The following is a 13798-nucleotide window of genomic DNA, read 5'->3' as shown; positions in this document are numbered from 1 at the left end:
GAAAAAATTAAATTCTCTGCGAGGTTGTACCGAAGAACGCATAAGGACAAAGGGAAAAATTACATTCAGAAATACAAGAATTTGGCAAAAATGCAGGCTGATCTTCGTAAATTGAGAAACATTTTACGCATGTTTTACCAGGATCACGAAAAGTATTCAAAATTACAGATTAAAATTCTCTTTGAAAGAGCGGATGCTGTTGAAAAGTCGGCTAGAAATTCCTTGGCAAAGCTTCATAGTAATATCCAAAAGAAATGTTGTCAGTTTAATGAAAAGCTTCCAAGGTATGGATTGGCAACTGCGGAACAGTTTACAGATGCAATGGAAAATGTTCGACAACACAGTGAATATACGGAGGCGTACTTCTTTGAAAATTCGTATATTAATTTTGGAAGGAGCAATTGCAGTTTATGTAGCAGCAATAAAAACATATACACAAGCATACCTATCAACAGCGAAGGAAAAGTAATGTTTTTCAATTATGGCGAAAACGAGCCTGTTAGGGTTATTAGTAAATGTGTTTGTAAGACTAATGATTTAGAACAAATTCCTGGAGCACCGACTCAAGAAAAAAGCATTTCTAACTGTGTTTTAAACAGTTCTTTTAGTTCTACTGAATATTTGGCAAAAAATTCTCTGTGTAGTAGAACAAACTGTCCTGAAAAGTACGAGACAACTATTGAAGAATGCTCTGAATCTAGATCTGACAAGGAAATTATGATGGCTGAAGTCACCTATAACAATCTGAGTAAACATTCAAAACCAATTATAATAAAGATCGAACTCTTCCCTATACTAACTTGCATACCCAACTTCACTATAGTTAAGATTACAGTATTTATATTATACATCATTGTAAATTATAAAAGGTTCAAATGTTCGAAGATTATAGAGTTAAAAATTTTCCCACATCGGGAATCAAACCCGAGCCTGTTAAGTGAAAGTTAACTATCCTAGCAACTAGACCATATGGAACCATAAAGAAGTATGATTTAAGAGCCATATGCATATTATTATTTCACCATACCAATTATAATAAGGCCAAAACCAAATCGTCGAATTGCAACCTTACTTTTGACACATTAGTTAAATCTTCATCAGGCTTAAAAAATGTTTTGCTAGTTTTACATGAAAGAACGAACCTTAGCCCATAGTAGAAGAAATAAGAATATCTAGGTTGCAGCGGTAGCTAGCAAACTATTACATAATCCGGGTTTAAGTGGTAGCTAGTAACCTAGTAAGAAACGCCAAATTAAAAGATGATCATGAGAAGAACAAACAATTGCTTATATTGGACTTAGTTAGCTGCCTGATTCTTTTAGGTTCGTCTCTTACTATTCCAAAGAAGAAAAAGCCGTAGGCTTTTTCCTGTTTGTAATAATACATGAAAAGATAACCATATGTGACGTAATAAGTGAATGCAATATTTATACACGTTCATCTTTCGACAAGTATTGCATTAAACAACGAGCTATATCCGGGTTGCAGCGGTAGCTAGCAACCTAGTAAGAGACGATCACGTCCAATGTTAAGAAATATAAAAACCCCTAACTCCTGAGAAAAGAGTCTGATCAAAACAAAATCCGGGTTGCAGCGGTAGCTAGCAACCTAGTAAGAGACGATCACGTCCAATGTTAAGAAATATAAAAACCCATAGTTCCTAACAAAGGAGTCAGATCAAAACAAAAAATACACCATTAGAACCGCCTTGTCCGAAACCCCTGTATAGGAAATTTTCTGTCCCTTGGCTTGAACAGCAAGGGAAATATATTGGCTTGAAAATCAAGAAAATTGACTTTAACCACGTTTATAATAAAGAACGACCTCTTGCCTATACTAAATTTTATAGGCCACTTAACTGTAGTATAGGCTAGTACATTACATTAAAAGACGATCATTGGAATAACAAACATTATAATAAAGATCGAACTCTTCCCTATACTAACTTGCATACCCAACTTCACTATAGTTTATAATAAAGATCGAACTCTTCCCTATACTAACTTGCATAGGCAACTTCACTATAGTCAAAATTACAGTATTTATATTATTTATAATAAAGATCGAACTCTTCCCTATAATAACTTGCATACCCAACTTCACTATAGTTAAGATTACAGTATTTATATTATACATCATTATAAATTATAAAAGGTTCAAATGTTCGAAGATTATAGAGTTAAAAATTTTCCCACATCGGGAATCGAACCTGAGCCTGTTAAGTGAAAGTTAACTATCCTAGCCACTAGACCATATGGAACCATAAAGAAGTATGATTTAAGAGCCATATGCATATTATTATTTCACCATACCAATTATAATAAGGCCAAAACCAAATCGTCGAATTGCAACCTTACTTTTGACACATTAGTTAAATCTTCATCAGGCTTAAAAAATGTTTTGCTAGTTTTACATGAAAGAACGAACCTTAGCCCATAGTAGAAGAAACAAGAATATCTAGGTTGCAGCGGTAGCTAGCAACCTATTACATAATCCGGGTTTTAATATAAGGACCCGTAAGACTACAAAGCTGAAACATTAATGGCTTTATCCAAGCAAGCTTCAAGTAAGTTAATTTATAATAAAGATCGAACTCTTCCCTATACTAACTTGCATACGCAACTTCACTATAGTTAAGATTACAGTATTTATATTATGCATCATTATAAATTATAAAAGGTTCAAATGTTCGAAGATTATAGAGTTAATTATATACTAAATTTTATAGGCCACTTAACTATAGTATAGGCTAGTATAGTTATCCAGGTTGCAGCGGTAGCTAGCAACCTAGTAAGAGACGATCACCTCCAATGTAAAGAAATATAAAACCCCTAACTCCTAAAAAAAGAGTCAGATCAAAACAAAAATTATACAATTAGAACCAACTTGTCCAAAACTCCTATTAAGGAAACTTACCGCCCTTTGGCTTGAATATAAAAAAAAATATATTGGCTTGAAAATCAAGAAAATTGACTTTTACCACGTTATTCTCCACAAACGGGATATTTTGTTCTTTCCGCTTGATTTTTCTTCTCAGCTAGCTGGGCACTGGAAAATCATAGAGAGCTAAAGAAAAAAAATCATAGAAATTACTACATCTAGTCACTTTTGTAATTAAAAATAAAATACTTTTTAAAGTAGAATCAATTTTGTCAAAAAATTGCATTTTTGATGTATTTTCATGCTGCAGTCTTTTCAAAGATATTTCAATTTTGAAGCAATCAAACAGTTCATGGTAATGATCTCTATAGTAATAATAGCTACTTGTCTCAATCCGGGTTGCAGCGGTAGCTAGCAACCTAGTAAGAGACGATCACGTCCAATGTTAAGAAATATAAAAACCCATAGCTCTTAAAAAAAGAGTCAGATCAAAACAAAAAGTACACCATTAGAACCGCCTTGTCCGAAACCCCTGCATAGTAAAATTTCTGTCCCTTGGCTTGAACAGCAAGGGAAATATATTGGCTTGAAAATCAAGAAAAGTGGCAGCTACTACAACATTCTGCCTAAACGGGATATTTTTTTCTTTTTTTTTTCTTTTTTTCTTTTTTTGTATCCAGAGATAGCTTGGCACTGGAACATCGTAGAGGGTTGTTCAATAGCTCATTTTAAAGGAAATTAATTGGGTTAAAAATCTATAGTAACTAAAATAAATTATTTCTAAAAGAGAATAAATTTTTCCACCAAAAACTGCATTTTGATGTCTTTTCACACTGCAGTCTTTCAAACATAATCGTATACCAGCGGTAAGAATTGAACCCACGCCTCTGAAGAGACTGGTGGCTAACACCAGTGCCTTGGACCACTCGGCCAGGCTGCCTCTCATAAATAAATATATATGTGAATTTGGGTTGCAGCAGTAGCTAGCAACCTAGTAATAGACGATCAGTCCAATGCTAAGAAATATAAAAACCCAAAACTCCTAAAAATAGAGTCAGATCAAAACAAAAGTACATCATTAGAAATACCTTGTCTGAAACCCTACTAGATAAATAATGAACGTCATCATAGTTTTATATTAGAGTTATGACGTGAATAGAGTGACGTCATAATTAGTATATAAGGAAAGTCAAAACTGAAAATTCTTTCATTCTTGATTAGAATAATGGTTAGATCAAAGCAGGCTATACGCAAGTTGAAGAAAGAGTACTACACAAACAACAGAGATAGTAACTTGAAAAGAAAAAAGCAAAGGTATTCAACCGACCAGGTGTATCGAGGAGTAATAATTGAGAGAGCAAAACAAAGGTATTCAACCGACCAGGCGTATCGAGAAGTAATAATTGAGAGAGCAAAACAAAACAGCAAGATGTGTTATCACAATGATGAAGATTATAGACATGCAAAAATTGAGACAGCCAAACAAAAGATCAAGGAACGGTATGGTAATGATGAACATTACAGAGAAGCAAGAATTGAGCAGGCTAAACAAAAGATCAAGGAGCGTTATCACAATGATAAACTTTATAGAGAAGCAACAATTGAGCAGGCTAGACAAAAGAGCAGGGAACGTTATCACAATGATGAAGATTATAGACATGCAAAAATTGAGACAGCCAAACAAAAGATCAAGGAACGGTATGGTAATGATGAACATTACAGAGAAGCAAGAATTGAGCAGGCTAGACAAAAGATCAAGGAGCGTTATCACAATGATAAACTTTATAGAGAAGCAACAATTGAGCAGGCTAGACAAAAGAGCAGGGAACGGTATGATAATGATGAAGATTACCGAAACAAACATAAGAAAAAAGTTGCTACCAGAATAATGGGTAGATACTGGGGTGACAAAAGCTATAATGAAAAAATTAAATTCTCTGCGAGGTTGTACCGAAGAACGCATAAGGACAAACGGAAAAATTACATTCAGAAATACAAGAAGATGGCAAAAATGCAGGCTGATCTTCGTAAATTGAGAAACATTTTACGCATGTTTTACCAGGATCACGAAAAGTATTCAAAATTACAGATTAAAATTCTCTTTGAATAAGCGGATGCTGTTGAAAAGTCGGCTAGAAATTCCTTGGCAAAGCTTCATAGTAATATCCAAAAGAAATGTTGTCAGTTTAATGAAAAGCTTCCAAGGTATGGATTGGCAACTGCGGAACAGTTTACAGATGCAATGGAAAATGTTCGACAACACAGTGAATATACGGAGGCGTACTTCTTTGAAAATTCGTATATTAATTTTGGAAGGAGCAATTGCAGTTTATGTAGCAGCAATAAAAACATATATACAAGCATACCTATCAACAGCGAAGGAAAAGCAATGTTTTTCAATTATGGCGAAAACGAGCCTGTTAGGGTTATTAGTAAATGTGTTTGTAAGACTAATGATTTAGAACAAATTCCTGGAGCACCGACTCAAGAAAAAAGCATTTCTAACTGTGTTTTAAACAGTTCTTTTAGTTCTACTGAATATTTGGCAAAAAATTCTCTGTGTAGTAGAACAAACTGTCCTGAAAAGTACGAGACAACTATTGAAGAATGCTCTGAATCTAGATCTGACAAGGAAATTATGATGGCTGAAGTCACCTATAACAATCTGAGTAAACATTCAAAACCAAAAATTGGGCAGCAGGTTACTTGGCAATGTCACCCTGATATCTGCAAGCTCTATCCGACGGATATTGAATTATGTCAAATTCTTTTTGATATCCTTGAAAATAATATAGCATTAAAATTTTCAACTGACAAAGTGGTTAATTTCTACCTTGGCGGCTTGGATTATTGTGAAATCAATTACAGGGACACAAGAAAGCATGGGCATTCGTTATACTGTAGCCCAAATGAGGGATGTCAGAGCTATTTGCGTTCTCTAAGGGCACTAGCTCCACATTTTCCTGTCTTGAACTGTTTCATTAATAGCGTATATAAGGCAGTATCAAAATGTAAGATTATACAACATATTAATCTACTAAAAGTCGAGGGCTCGTACAAGGAACTAAGTCATTACATAGAAGAAGTGTCAAGTAGACTCTGTCGTAATAATAGTCAAGACTTCTTTTACGGTGATAGCAAAATTAGAGTTTCTGTGGATGAAAATACAATAATAAAATTATTTGGTGAGAGCCTTGATAAGGTAGCTAACATTAGGGATGTTTACCCCACAATGCATTGTGACAGTTGTGAGCAGATAAAGACAAAATACCAATTGAAGAGTCTAAGATCCCTTTCAAATAAGAAAGGTTTTGATGTAATGATGGCCACGATTTTAGAACACCTACAACAGGACATACCCAAAGATGACAGAGAACAACTAGTTCAATGTACAGGTTGGAAAGAGGATGTCATGGATACATTCTTTGTCTGTGATTACTGTGCTGGGAAAATGTTGAAAAGTCAGGAGAATGTCCGATCAGTATTAAATAACCTTCATATAGACTGTACACCGGAATGTATAAAGTGTTTAAATAATTTTGAAATGGCAATGATTCGATTTGTAATGCCTTGTCTTACGATCGTCAGATTAGGGCAAGTAACTGCATTGAAGAGACCTAGAACAGAACTTGTTGACGCTCTTAAGGGGAGAATAGTATATCTACCTGTTGATGTGCAAGCAAATGCAGATATTCAGCCTGAAAAACTTCTTAACATTGATAGTTTTGTTGTCATTGTCAATGGTCAGCCTACTTACAACAAGAATGTTTGGACTGCACTAATAGATCTGAGAAAAGTCCATGAAGCACTGTTGTGGTTAAGAGAGAACAACAGTCTCTATAAAACAATACATGCATACACCCTAGAAGATTTAAAAAAAATACTTGAAGCCCGTCTTGCTGAAAAAGCGGTTGGTGTTGATAATTTACCTGAAATACCGGAAGCTGCAATCCTTCAGAAACTGACAGAAAGCGCAAAATCTACATTGGTTGAACATTTTTCTGTCCAGCCTCTCAATTCAGCGGTTCCAAAAGACTTCATTGAAGATTTTAAGCAAATGAAAGATCTTGGTACTGACCAATTTCAAATCAAGAAACTAAAAGGTGAGAGCGAAGACTTATTTCAGGAAGAACTTGATCTAAAAGTGTTTCCAAATCTTTTCCCGAAAGGCAAATATGGCTTGCGTGACAAGGCAAGACCATTTCGGATTAGGAATGCAGAATATTTTAAATCAAGGCTTCTTAGCAGACATACTAAGTTTCGTCTTGACAAACAGTTTCTTTTTCACAGCTTCCAATTGCAAGAATTCTCTTACATGTGTAATAGCGTTGGTCATATGTTGCGGACTGTGAAACCAAATCAAAATGCTCGTCAATTTATAGACAGGCTTCATTCCCGTGATGGAGAGATGGAAGCGACTTTGTTTTCTGTTCAATCAAAAATCAGAGGATCTCAGCAGTATTTTCAATCTCTTTCCTATAAAGTAAAGTCAATGATTGAGCAATTGGGTCCACCGACTTTGTTTCTGACAGTTTCATGTGCTGAGTGGTACTCTCCTGAATTTATTGACTATTTACGGACTGTCCATAAGAACTTACCTGGTGTGGCAAAAATAACCCCAGCAGAGTTGACGTGTCTAGATCCAATTGCAGTTTCCATGCACTTTGACCAAAAATGGACACCTATATTTAATGAGCTAATTTGTTTAAAGACAAATCCTTTGTTTGGTAAAATTAAGGATCATTTCTGGCGTATCGAGTATCAGAAACGAGGTGCGCCTCATGTACACTGTGTGTTGTGGATTGAAGATGCTCCTATTATTGGGAAATCAACAGCGTCTGAAGTGATTCAGTATATCAATAGTATTATAACTTGTGAAATACCAAATAGATTGACTAGTCCAACTCTTCACAAACTGGTCAAAGACCATCAAGTGCACCGCTGTAATACATACTGTCAAAGAAAGTATAAGAGAAAAAGAGGAAGATGGGTTACGTATTGTAAGTTTGGCTTTACTCGTCCTACAAAGGAACGAACAGAATTATATGACATCCTTGACTGCTTGGCTCATGGTACAAACCGTAAAAAGCCAAGAAAAAGAATATATCATCTGCTTCGAAGAGATGACAAGCGTTATATAAATGACTATTCTCCTGCGTTACTTATTGCTAATCAAGCAAACATTGATGTTCAATATATTGGCCATTTGGGCTCTAAACTACCGTGTTACATTACCGATTACATGACAAAAGCAGAGAGTGTCGAAATAGAAGCAATGTGGGAGGAAGTAAATAATGCATGCAAAAGTCTTGGTCAACGAACTATGTCCTACTTGTTGAAGTCCATAAGAACCCGTCAAGTTGGAGCAGTTGAAGCTGCTGATAGGCTTCTTGGTACTAAATTGTATAGTATTTCTAGGCAATTTAGATATATTGACCTTGCGAAAAAGAGCGAGGTGAAGAGGACACTGAGAAGGTATGAGGAGCTTGAAAAGCTTGCTAAAAACGATCCACAGAGTAGTGATTTGTACATTGCCCACTGGGTTATTGATATCTACCCTAAAAGACCGGAACATATGGAAAATATTAGTCTTTTTCAGTTATTGTCTTGGTATGAACGGGAGCGTAATGGTACTGATGATAATATGATGTTAACTGACGGGTCCTTCTACCTCAGAAAAAGGCTTTTTAAACCGTATATCATACAGCACAGAAAGGTAAACCCATTTGAAACTGACGAGAAGAAAAATGCTTACTATGGAGATCTTTTAAAATTGTTTAAACCTTGGAGAGATGAAAATGAACTAGTAGTCAGTGGAAATAGCAACTACGAAACCTACTGTGTTGAAAGTGTAAACTATCCCGACATGGTAGCTTACCACGAAAAATTTGTTGTTAAGAGGAAAAGCGATATAGAATTTGAAGAAAGGGTCCGAGAACGTGCAAAAGAAATTCTGAAGGCAGAATTTACAGTAAAGAACGAACTTCAGCCCACAGTAAATAAAATAAGATTATAATTTATGACTCAAACAAGTAATTTGTGTGCTTTGGTCTAATCCAGGTTGCAGCGGTAGCTAGCAACCTAGTAAGTCACGTCCAATGTTAAGAAATATAAAAACCCATAGTTTCTAAGAAATAGTCAGATGAAAACAAAAAGTACACCATCAGAACCGCCTTGTCTGAAATCCCTGTATAGGAAACTTTCTGTCCCTTGGCTTGAACAGCAAGAGAAATATATTGGCTTGAAAGTCCAGAAAAGTGGCAGCTACTACAACATTCTGCCTAAACGGGACATTTTTTTTCCGGGTTGCATTTATAATAAAGAACGAACTCTTCCCTATACTAACTTGCATACGCAACTTCACTATACTTAAGATTACAGTATTTATATTATACATCATTATAAATTATAAAAGGTTCAAATGTTCGAAGATTATAGTGTTAAAAATTTTCCCACACCGGGAATCGAACCCGAGCCTGTTAAGTGAAAGTTAACTATCCTAGCCACTAGACCATATGGAACCATAAAGAAGTATGATTTAAGAGCCATATGTATATTATTATTTCACCATACCAATTATAATCCGGGTTGCAGTGGTAGCTAGCAACCTAGTAAGAGACGATCACGTCCAATGTTAAGAAATATAAAAACCCATAGTTCCTAATCCGGGTTGCAGCGGTAGCTAGCAACCTAGTAAGAGACGATCACCTCCAATGTTAAGAAATATAAAACCCCCCAACTCCTAAAAAAAGAGTCAGATCAAAACAAAAAGTACACCATTAGAACCACCTTGTCCGAATCCTCTATAAAGGAAACTTACCACCCTTTGGCTTGAATAACAAAGAAAATATATTGGCTTGAAAATCAAGCAAATTGACTTTTACCACGTTATTCTCCACAAACAGGATATTTTTTTCTTTCCGCTTTTTCTTCCTGCTCAGCTAGCTGGGCACTGGAAAATCATAGAGAGCTGTATAATAGCTCATTTTAAAGGAAATTGCAACATCTAGTCACTTTTGTATTTAAAAATAAAATACTTTTTAAATTATAATAAAGAACGAATATTTTACCGATTATCTACTAATAACCATATATGACGTAATAAGTAATCCGGTCTGCAGCGGTAGCTAGCAACCTAGTAAGAGACGATCACGTCCAATGTTAAGAAATATAAAAACCCATAGTTCTTAAAAAAAGAGTCAGATCAAAACAAAAAGTACACCATTAGAACCGCCTTGTCCGAAACCCCTGCATAGTAAAATTTCTGTCCCTTGGCTTGAACAGCAAGGGAAATATATTGGCTTGAAAATCAAGAAAAGTGGCAGCTACTACAACATTCTGCCTAAACGGGATATTTTTTCTTTTTTTTTCTTTTTTTCTTTTTTTGTATCCAGAGATAGCTTGGCACTGGAACATCGTAGAGGGTTGTTCAATAGCTCATTTTAAAGGAAATTAATTGGGTTAAAAATCTATAGTAACTAAAATAAATTATTTCTAAAAGAGAATAAATTTTTCCACCAAAAACTGCATTTTGATGTCTTTTCACACTGCAGTCTTTCAAACATAATCGTATACCAGCGGTAAGAATTGAACCCACGCCTCTGAAGAGACTGGTGGCTAACACCAGTGCCTTGGACCACTCGGCCAGGCTGCCTCTCATAAATAAATAAATATGTGAATTTGGGTTGCAGCAGTAGCTAGCAACCTAGTAAGAGACGATCAGTCCAATGCTAAGAAATATAAAAACCCAAAACTCCTAAAAATAGAGTCAGATCAAAACAAAAGTACATCATTAGAAATACCTTGTCTGAAACCCTACTAGATAAATAATGAACGTCATCATAGTTTTATATTAGAGCTATGACGTGAATAGAGTGACGTCATAATTAGTATATAATTATAATTACATTAAAGAACGAACTTTAGTCCATAGTCCGGGTTGCAGCGGTAGCTAGCAACCTAGTAAGAGACGATCACGTCCAATGTTAAGAAATATAAAAACCCATAGCTCCTAAAAAAGGAGTCAGATAAAAACAAAAAGTACACCATTAGAACCGCCTTGTCCGAAACCCCTGTATAGGAAACTTTCTGTCCCTTGGCTTGAACAGCAAGGGAAATATATTGGCTTGAAAATCAAGAAAATTGACTTTAACCACGTTATTCTCCCCAAAAGGGATATTTTTTTCTTTTTTCTTTTTTTGTATCCAGAGATAGCTTGGCACTGGAACATCGTAGAGGGTTGTTCAATAGCTCATTTTAAAGGAAATTAATTGGGTTAAAAATCTATAGTAACTAAAATAAATTATTTCTAAAAGAAAATAAATTTTTCCAATAAAAACTGTATTTTTGATGCAGTGACGTCACAATTACTATATAAGAAACGTCAAAACTGTAAATGGTCTCATTTATGAATACATAATGGTTAGATCAAAGCAAGCTACACGCAAGTTAAAAAATCAGTACTAAAAAATCAAGAAAAGTGGCAGCTACTACAACATTCTGCCTAAACGGGATATTTTTTCTCTTTTCTTTGTTTCCAGTATAATAAAGATCAAACTCTTCCCTATACTAACTTGCATACGCAACTTTACTATAGTTAAGATTACAGTATTTTTATAATTTTTTTTACATTAAAAGACGATCACTGAAATAACAAACCATTCCATACATTGAACTTAGTTAGCTACTTAATTGTTTGAGTTTTGTCTCTTACTATTTAAAAGAAGAAAAAGCCGTAGGCTTTTTCCTGTTTCTATTTATAGTTAAAGAACGAACTCAAGTTCAAAGAAACTGAACACTGTGGTTCATTCATATTATCTTCATTATTTTAGTTAGAATGTAAATAAACAAGTTTCTTTTTTAAATTTTTAAATTGAAAAGATAGTGCTTTTAATTACATTAAAAGACGATCACTGAAATAACAAACCATTCCATACATTGGACTTAGTTAGCTACTTGATTGTTTGAGTTTCGTCTCTTACATAACAAGAGAGGATCACGTCTAATACTAAGAAATGTAATATTTCTGGGTTGCAAGGTAGCTAGTTACATAAAGGCTCGTTCATCGAATTTAAGCTGAAACTAAGTGAAGGACAATTATGCCTCAATATATTCCCAGTGATGTATAAGATTTCCCATTACATCTGTAAACTGTTCCACAGTTGCCGGTCCATACCTTGGAAGCTTTTCACTAAACATACAACATTTCTTTTGGATATTAATATGAAGTTTTGCGAAAGCATCTATAGCTGACTTTTCAACAAAATCTATTCTTTCAGAGATAATTTTAATCTTAAATTTTGAATATTTTTTGTATTCCCGGTAAAACATACGTAAAATTTTTCTCAATTTACAAAGATCAGCCTGTGCATTCTTTGCAGCTTGTGTAAACTACAAAAATATCCATGGTATCCGAGCAATATTTACAAAAAAAGACGATCATTGAAATAACAAACAATTGCATACATTGGAATTAGCTAGCTACTTGATTGTTTGAGACTCGTCTCTTACTATTTCAAAGAAGAAAAAGCCGTAGGCTTTTTCCTGTGTGTAATCAGTTTATTGTCATAGGCAGCGCGCTAGCACTGCCTGAGTAAAGAACGATGTAGGCACAATGTGTTTTTCTTCTTCAGTCAGGCACTTCGTATCGAAGGAGTTGTCGTATCCGGTTTGCACTGATTTTACAGTGAAGAACGAACCTTAGCTCATAGTAACAGAAATACGAATATCTAGGTTGAAGCGGTAGCTAGCAACCTAGCTACCGGTAGCTAGCAACCTAGCTATTAATTACATAATACGGGTTGCAGCGGTAAAAATACGGGTTGCAGAGGTGGAAACACCAAATTAAAAGATGATCATAAGAAGCACAAACCATTGCTTATATTGGATTTAGTTTTACGCTAGGGATCCGGGTTGCACCGGTAGTTACATTAAAGGACGATCATTTGAATAACAAACCATTGCATACATTAGACTTTGTTTAGCTTCTTGATGGTTTTAGGTTCATCTCTTACTATTTCATCCGGGTTGCAGCGGTAAATAGCAACCTAGTAAGAGACGATCACGTCCAATGTTAAGAAATATAAAAACCCATAGCTCCTAAAAAATGAGTCAGATCAAAACAAAAAGTACACCATTAGAACCGCCTTATCCGAAACCTCTGTATAGTAGACTTTCTGTCTCTTGGCTTGAGAACAGCAAAGGAAATATATTGGCTCAAAAATCAAGAAAATCAAGAATTTTCGTTTTTAGTTTTACAGTAAAGAACGATCTCTCGTCCATATTATAAAGACGGTCATTGGAATAAAAACCCAATACATACATTTGATTTAGTTAGCTACTTGATTGTTTGAGGCTAGTCTCTTACTATTTCAAAGAAGAAAAAAGCCGTAGGCTTTTTCCTGTTTGTAATCAATTAGAAAGAGTTCTACCTTTAATCCGGGTTGCAGCGGTAGCTAGCAACCTAGTAAGAGACGATCAAATATAAAAGCCCATAGTTCCTAACAAAGGAGTCAGATCAAAACAAAAAGTACACCATTAGAACCGCCTTGTCCGAAACCCCTGTATAGGAAACTTTCTGTCCCTTGGTTATAATAAAGAACGACCTCTTTCCTCTACTAAATATTATAGGCCACTTAATCCGGGTTGCAGCGGTAGCTAGCAACCTAGTAAGAGACGATCACGTCCAATGTTAAGAAATATAAAAACCCATAGTTCCTAAAAAAAAGGAGTCAAATCAAATTCAAAAGTACACCATTAGAACCGTCCAAAACCCCTTGTCCAAAACCCCTGTATTGTATAATAAAGAACGACTTCTTGCCTATACTAAATTTTATACGCCACTTAATTATAGTATAAGTTCAACAGATAGCTTTGCACTGGAACATCGTAGAGAGTTGTTCAATGGCTCATTTTAAAG

This window comes from Artemia sp. Qi Xiang Cuo, chromosome 20, assembly GCF_049724085.1.
Source record: "Artemia sp. Qi Xiang Cuo chromosome 20, ASM4972408v1, whole genome shotgun sequence".
Classification (NCBI taxonomy): domain Eukaryota; kingdom Metazoa; phylum Arthropoda; class Branchiopoda; order Anostraca; family Artemiidae; genus Artemia; species Artemia sp. Qi Xiang Cuo.
The sequence above is the reverse complement of the archived record's forward strand: the minus strand, read 5'-3'. Positions refer to the sequence as shown.